The sequence below is a fragment of the Rhagoletis pomonella genome, unplaced genomic scaffold (genome assembly GCF_013731165.1).
Source record: "Rhagoletis pomonella isolate Grant_MI unplaced genomic scaffold, Rhpom_1.0 Rhpom_scaffold_00003, whole genome shotgun sequence".
NCBI classification, from domain to species: Eukaryota; Metazoa; Arthropoda; class Insecta; order Diptera; family Tephritidae; genus Rhagoletis; species Rhagoletis pomonella.
In genome coordinates, this window is record NW_023458557.1 from 9,664,033 (window position 1) to 9,671,318 (window position 7,286).

Genomic DNA, 7,286 nt, shown 5'->3' on the forward strand with positions numbered 1-7,286 from the left:
TTTTCGAATAGAACGGTCCCTGGTCCACCTACACGAAAAAAGTTTTTTTAGCCTAAAACTTGGTGGTTACCGAAAGCTATTTATATACAAAATTTCATGAAAATCGGACCAGCCGTTCACGAGATTACCTGTTACAAAAAAAGAGACTTCGCTTTATATAATTAGTATAGATAGATAGGGCGTAAAAGTGGCCCATGTATTTAACGGAGTCTTTGATTACACCCTCGGATAATAAATTATTTCCACCATTTTTATCTTGAACTTCTTCACTATTTGGATAATTCCATCTGTACTAATCTCACAAAATTTAAAGGTTCCTTGACTATTTTCCTCTTGAATCGGATCATAATTAACGTTTTCTATATTCCTATTAATATCGATGATACTATCAACAAAGAAATTGTTTAACTTGTCAGCGACTTCATTACTATTTCTATATATTTTACCGCTGATTAGAACTTCTTTGATGTTTTCTTTGTGATCTGTATTATTGACAATATTCTTCAAATGTTTCCACATTAAACGACTATCACCTCTATTAGTTTCCGCCTTGTATTCCATATATTGTATTTTTTTAATTTTAATCGTTTTTATACGCTTTCTTAATTTCATTGTATTTTACCCAATCACCAGTGATGACTTTGGTATAACTTAAATTTTTCTTTATTTGTTTCAGTCAATTGTCTGTCATACCATTTAATTCTGATTTAGACCCGCTTTTGTACACGAGGAGTTAGTTGATTCATACACGAAATCAAACAATTATTAATATGTTCCAGCATACCATCAGGACTGAGACTATTCAGGTCAGCGAAGTTGCATTGTCTCAAGAGATTTATGACGTTGTCTGGGCTGTACCCATCCCACGAAGTTATTTCAGACAGTTTATTGATAGGGCCTTGTGTTTTTATATCGCATTTGAACATTATAGTTTCAAGATCCGATATTCTATGTTCCTCCGATTTTTCACATGAAACTTCCTTAGCGTTAGAGTACAATAAGTCGATCAGTGTTTTGGAATATTCAGTAACCCTAGTATTAAAGTTAATTAACTGTTTCATTGCCTGATGGGCGAATATCTCATTCAGTTTCTTACTATATGTCGACATTCTATTCAGGTTTATATTAAAATCTGCGATAATAATAGTATTTACCATGTTATCGCATATTTCCGACAAAGTGGTCTCCATATATGCTAGAAAATCAGCATCACTTGAGCTAGGTGAGTGATAGACCATCCCGATTTTCCATTTGGTTTCGAGATTTTTCAGTTGGATAACTACACACCAAACATTTTTTAGTGTTATTTTAAAATCTAGTGCGTTACGCAATATTATGATTACCCCTCCTGTATGTCTACTGTCACATCTTACAACCTGGTAAGTTGGAAACTTTATTTCATAGTCGTATATTTCCTCTGTCGTGCAAGTTTCGGGACATAGACCTATATCCGGATAAACAATTTCAATTAGCCTTTCAAGTTCTATTTTATTAGCTATTATACTACACATGTGTAAATTAAACGCATTTCAAGTAACTGTTATGCTTTTCATGGACTGGGTGAACCGTCAACTCCATGCCAGGGTTCCTATTAACTGACTGTAATTGTTAATAGCTGGCTCTATTTCTCTTATGCTCTAGTTTCTTCATATATACAGGACACTGTCGGTTAGTTGTCAAGTGGTTCACGTCGAGTCCTAGATCGAATTTTTTGTTTGCACGAATGCAATTGATACACTCCTTTGTGCACTCCATTGTTTTATGATTACCCAAGCACTTCAGGCTGACCTTTGCATCCTTGCACTTCGTAGCTATGTGATTGAAGCCCTTACATTTGTAGCAGACTCACACACCCATACCATCTTGGACTCTACATTTCTGTCACCCAATATTTAGTTCTTCGCTTTTGGGCTCTGCCGAGAACGTATCAACGTCCGTTTCAATGAGCACATTATAGTATCTAGACTTATTTTTCTTGACTTCAATGTATTTAATAATTTTAAAGTCAGCACTTTTTAAACATTCATTTTCACCCTTATTCTAGAACCAGAATTTTCGTAATTCTAGTTCGTAGTTACGTTCCGAAAAAACGAAAAATCCGCATGCTGCAATCCTTGCGGAAACATGTGCAGCATTGCCAGCTATCAGTTATTTTTCGAAGTAAGTTTCGAAGAAAAACAATGTGAAAAGGAATAAAAAAACAACATTCATCAAGTACTTATATTTACAAAATTGTTTATTTTTAAATATCTTAGAGCTGATGGATTCTATTGCTTTTGCAATTGAAGCAGCGGAGGAAGAGCGAGCTATGAAAATAAAGTCGCAAAGGATTCAGCACAGAATTTTACGCGATAGCTGCGAACCTTTTCATTTGGATGACAAAGCGTAAGTATATTAGAAACAATAGTTGCGTTCCAGTTGCTTCTCTATCTGCAGGTTTTTACAGGAAGCTGTTCCAGGTGACCTCCTTCCATAAGGATTATTAATGGAGAACACATCTCTTCCTGCAAATCCTGTAAAACCTGCTAACTAATGGGTACAGTTCATGGTACGGTTTATTTATTTGTACAACGATTTCGGGTTGCTGTGTCCAAACGCGTGACCTGACTCCAAAAAATTTTACACAAAATCGTAGACAAGAGTCGACGCTTTATTAAAAAAATATATGTACTATGCAGTGCACTAATTTATTAATAGTTGCGGTTGGAAACATGGTATTTTTGGCAAATTTCCGAGCTGAGCTGTGAAGCAAAAAATATCCACGAAATATTTGTGGAAAAAGTGTTCAGCCCCTCTTCATCGGCAACACAGAAAAGGGAATTCTACTTAGTGAGGGCTATAATTCCTAAGTGCAAAAGGCGTTCAGACCCTCTTCTTCGGCAACACAGAAAGGGGAATTCTATTTATTGAGGGTTGTAATCCCTACGTGCGACAGAGGGGAAAGAGGTGGCTTTCCATGATCAGCGGCTCATCCCCTTTCGTGTAGAGGGTGTTTAGGTGGCCACGCCCCTTCCGCCACCGCTCCGCACCCCAAACCGTTGTACAAATAACTAAATATTTCCCGAAACAATTCCAAATGAAATCATCCTCAGTAACGCCAATGTGTCGGTTGATGACAGTTTTACGTTTTCCCGCTGAAGGCAGCTATCAACATGGTGTTTGAAAAGATGTTGATGTTGGGTTGGAGCAATCAACGTTTCCCAAGACGCTCCCTACAACACTGTCAATTTTGGAACGCTGCTTTGTCCAGTATGGATAAAATTAAGCATGGCAACGAAAGAAGAAAGCCAGGCAAAAATGGATTTTTATTCAAAGGATGGATTTCCAGGCGTCATAATGTGCGTAGACGGCACACATATAAAACTACTTCCTTCTCCAGAAGCATTCTTATTTTATAACCGCAAGGGCTACTACAGTTTGAACGTCATGGTGGTAAGTTGCACTCTTTTGCTTGTATATTACAAATAGTGTATACCCTGCCAGCATTTTCCATTGCGGAAGTTTCTAATAAATAAATTAATAATATAATTTCACCATGGAATTTTTTATGTACATATCGATGGCTGAGTGGAAGATCGAACTATTTCGGCAGCCAGTTCAAATACGCCTTATATCAGAAAATTTTTCAACAAAGCTAAATCTCAAAAAATTGTTCAAGAACCTCAACGGCAGCCACGACTCCCATGTGTGGAATGTCAGTGATGCGAAAGCGTATTTTGAAGCAGAACATCGACGGGAGAGCGAAATAGTTAGATACTAGGTGCGTTATAGTTGCATCTAATGTTGATAATTGCTTCATTGTAGATCTTTGTAATACGTGATGGGGGATATCCGCTGCAGCCATGGTTAATCACACCGTTCAGGTCACCAACAGCAGGAAGCAGAGAAAACCACTTTAATAAAATGCATAGTAAAACGCGTAATATTATAGAGAGGCTAATTGGCGTTCTTAAAAATAAAAATAGATTTCGCTGTTTATTGAGTGCCCGCCAGCTACATTATTCGCCAGTTAAAGTGGCAAAAATAGTTAATGTCGCATGCGCTTTACATAACATATGCATCCAATACAGAGTCGCCGCGAGGTTTCTGACGTGACTTAAGACGAAGGTAGTGAGGGAAACGACGACGAAGATTACGTGGAAAATTCTGTCAGCGAAGCATCACAAATACGAGAGAGAATTATGCGAGCTCTACGTTAGGTCATAAGATTAAAATTAAAAGCTTTGTGATTCAATCACTTTAGTTAAAAAATATTAAGAATTCATATTCAACAATAAAAAAAATTAAATAAATTAGCACTAATATCTAAATTACATGTTTCCAAAGCTATATGTATGCATTTTTAGTCTTTTTGTATAAGCACAGTGACTGGCAGAGGTATTTTGCACTGAGTTCTTTAAGATACTCCAAATGTTTTCCCTGGTAAATTTTTTCGTTAATTTTTTATAAAATTTATATCATTCTACTACAAAACCCATGTAAATCAAAATTTAAAACTATTGAAAAGATTAAGGAGAATTCGGCAAATTTTCTTCAACGTTTCATAATTTTTAAGAAAAATTTTATAACAAAATTAAACGGGCTTTAAAATTGCATGCTCGATTATTTTGTAATAAATTTTAAAAACTAAAATTTTGATGAAAATCTGCCGAAGTCTCCTTACGGCAAATTTCACGAAAGCAATTTAAGTGAAAAATTTTAATTTTTGAATTTTATATGGAAATCGACAGAAAATAAAGAACCATTTTCCATTTAAATTGCTGGTAAAACGATTGTTAATCTTCCCCAAAGTTGGAAACTTTGATTTACATGATTTTTGTTGTAGAATGAGTATGTATGTATATCTTTATAAAAAAATTGCGAAAGGAATATACCATGAAAAACATTTGGAATACCTTAAAGAACTTAGTGCGAAATACTTCTGTGAGTTTCTGTATGAGTTAAAATCATTTGAAATTTTTGAATTTCATTTCTTTTAATTCTAGCTCCCTTTGCTTCGTTCTTTCTATTTCATTTATCTGGTGTAAACTCGAGGCCATATCACTGAGACTGGCAGCTTCTGTCCGCAAAATTTCTATGCTTTGCTCATAATATTTTTTTTTGCATAAAGATTTGGTCTTGCAGCAGTTGTGCCGTCTTGGCTTCTGGCTTTATGCCAACACTAGAGCTTCTATGCCTTGATGCAGAGCTCTAGGGCATAGTAAGCATAGACGCATCTATGTCAGCTTCTGGTTGAATTGTTGAGCCACAAGGCATAACTCCTTCAATACCTGAAGAACTAGCTCTCAATCCAGTTAATCCAATAACAGCTCCTACCAAGTCATTGAAAATATGCATTTTGTTAGGACCACCACCTGTTGCGCTTGCTTCTACTTTATTTGACGTCAACTTTCGTTTTATGTAGCATTTATTATCTAGCCGTACCTGTGATAAATGTGATATTAAACCCTATTACAGTGATGATGTTTGACTTACTTTTTTCCCAGCTGCTACTTCTTCTATTGGTGGTCTTAAGCTGTTTAAGTCTGCTGCGGCCTTGTCCCAAAAATGTTGTATATCCTTCTTGGCACCTTTTGCGAATCCTTGCGCTATGTCTGGTCTCTCTTGCATAAGGAACACCAACTTCTTGTACTGCGCCCAATTTGTTGTAGACTTCGACCTAATACCAATTCATAAAAGCAAAATTATAAAATCAATATAAACCTTAAAAACTGTATAACTTTACCTCCGTTTGAAGCTTAGAGTCCAGCTCTCAAGAAAAATCGCAAGATTTTTTTTTTCATTATTTCTGTTACTTGAAAACTTTCTTGAAGAAACACATATGCGAGCATTTTTTTCTTCAGAGTTGCAAGTTGATTTAATAAATTTTGATAAAAGAAAATTTCTTTTCTATTTCTTGTGCGTCAATTAATGAATTTTTAGATTTTCTTGAGAGCTGGAAACGGCCCTTAAACTGTAAACATTTGTATGAAAACGCATTTGTATACGAATACTGCGGAAATAGCATTTTATTTTTTTTCGATTTTTTGTACATGATTTTTTTTAAATTATAGTTTAATCCTTTGACCAAAAACATTGTACAAATAACTAATCCGTACCAAGTTTCTCGATAAGTATAAAAATATACGTAGTAACGGGTGATTTTTTAAGAGCTTGATACCTTTTTTTTTAAAAAAAACGCATAAAATTTGCAAAATCTCATCGGTTCTTTATTTGAAACGTTAGATTGGTCCATGACATTTACTTTTTGAAGATAATTTCATTTAAATGTTGACCGCGGCTGCGTCTTAGGTGGTCCATTCGGAAAGTCCAATTTTGGGCAACTTTTTCGAGCATTTCGGCCGGAATAGCCCGAATTTCTTCGGAAATGTTGTCTTCCAAAGCTGGAATAGTTGCTGGCTTATTTCTGTAGACTTTAGACTTGACGTAGCCCCACAAAAAATAGTCTAAAGGCGTCAAATCGCATGATCTTGGTGGCCAACTTACCGGTCCATTTCTTGAGATGAATTGTTCTCCGAAGTTTTCCCTCAAAATGGCCATAGAATCGCGAGCTGTGTGGCATGTAGCGCCATCTTGTTGAAACCACATGTCAACCAAGTTCAGTTCTTCCATTTTTGGCAACAAAAAGTTTGTTAGCATCGAACGATAGCGATCGCCATTCACCGTAACGTTGCGTCCAACAGCATCTTTGAAAAAATACGGTCCAATGATTCCACCAGCGTACAAACCACACCAAACAGTGCATTTTTCGGGATGCATGGGCAGTTCTTGAACGGCTTCTGGTTGCTCTTCACTCCAAATGCGGCAATTTTGCTTATTTACGAAGCCATTCAACCAGAAATGAGCCTCATCGCTGAACAAAATTTGTCGATAAAAAAGCGGATTTTCTGCCAACTTTTCTAGGTAATAAAATTCAATGATTTGCAAGCGTTGCTCGTTAGTAAGTCTATTCATGATGAAATGTCAAAGCATACTGAGCATCTTTCTCTTTGACACCATGTCTGAAATCCCACGTGATCTGTCAAATACTAATGCATGAAAATCCTAACCTCAAAAAAATCACCCGTTATATGCGAAAGGCAAATGTATCTGTTTAAAATAACACCACTAATACTATTTCCTCCAAACACCCATCAACTTACATCTTTTTGTTTAATTTTTAGCAAAATCCGAATCCGAGTAGTTAAAGTTGCAAAAAAAAGTCAAATTCAACCTCACTTTTTCCTTTGTAGAGCGATTGAAGTGAAACTTCGGTGCTGCCACACATCCCAAAAATATGTCGAAAA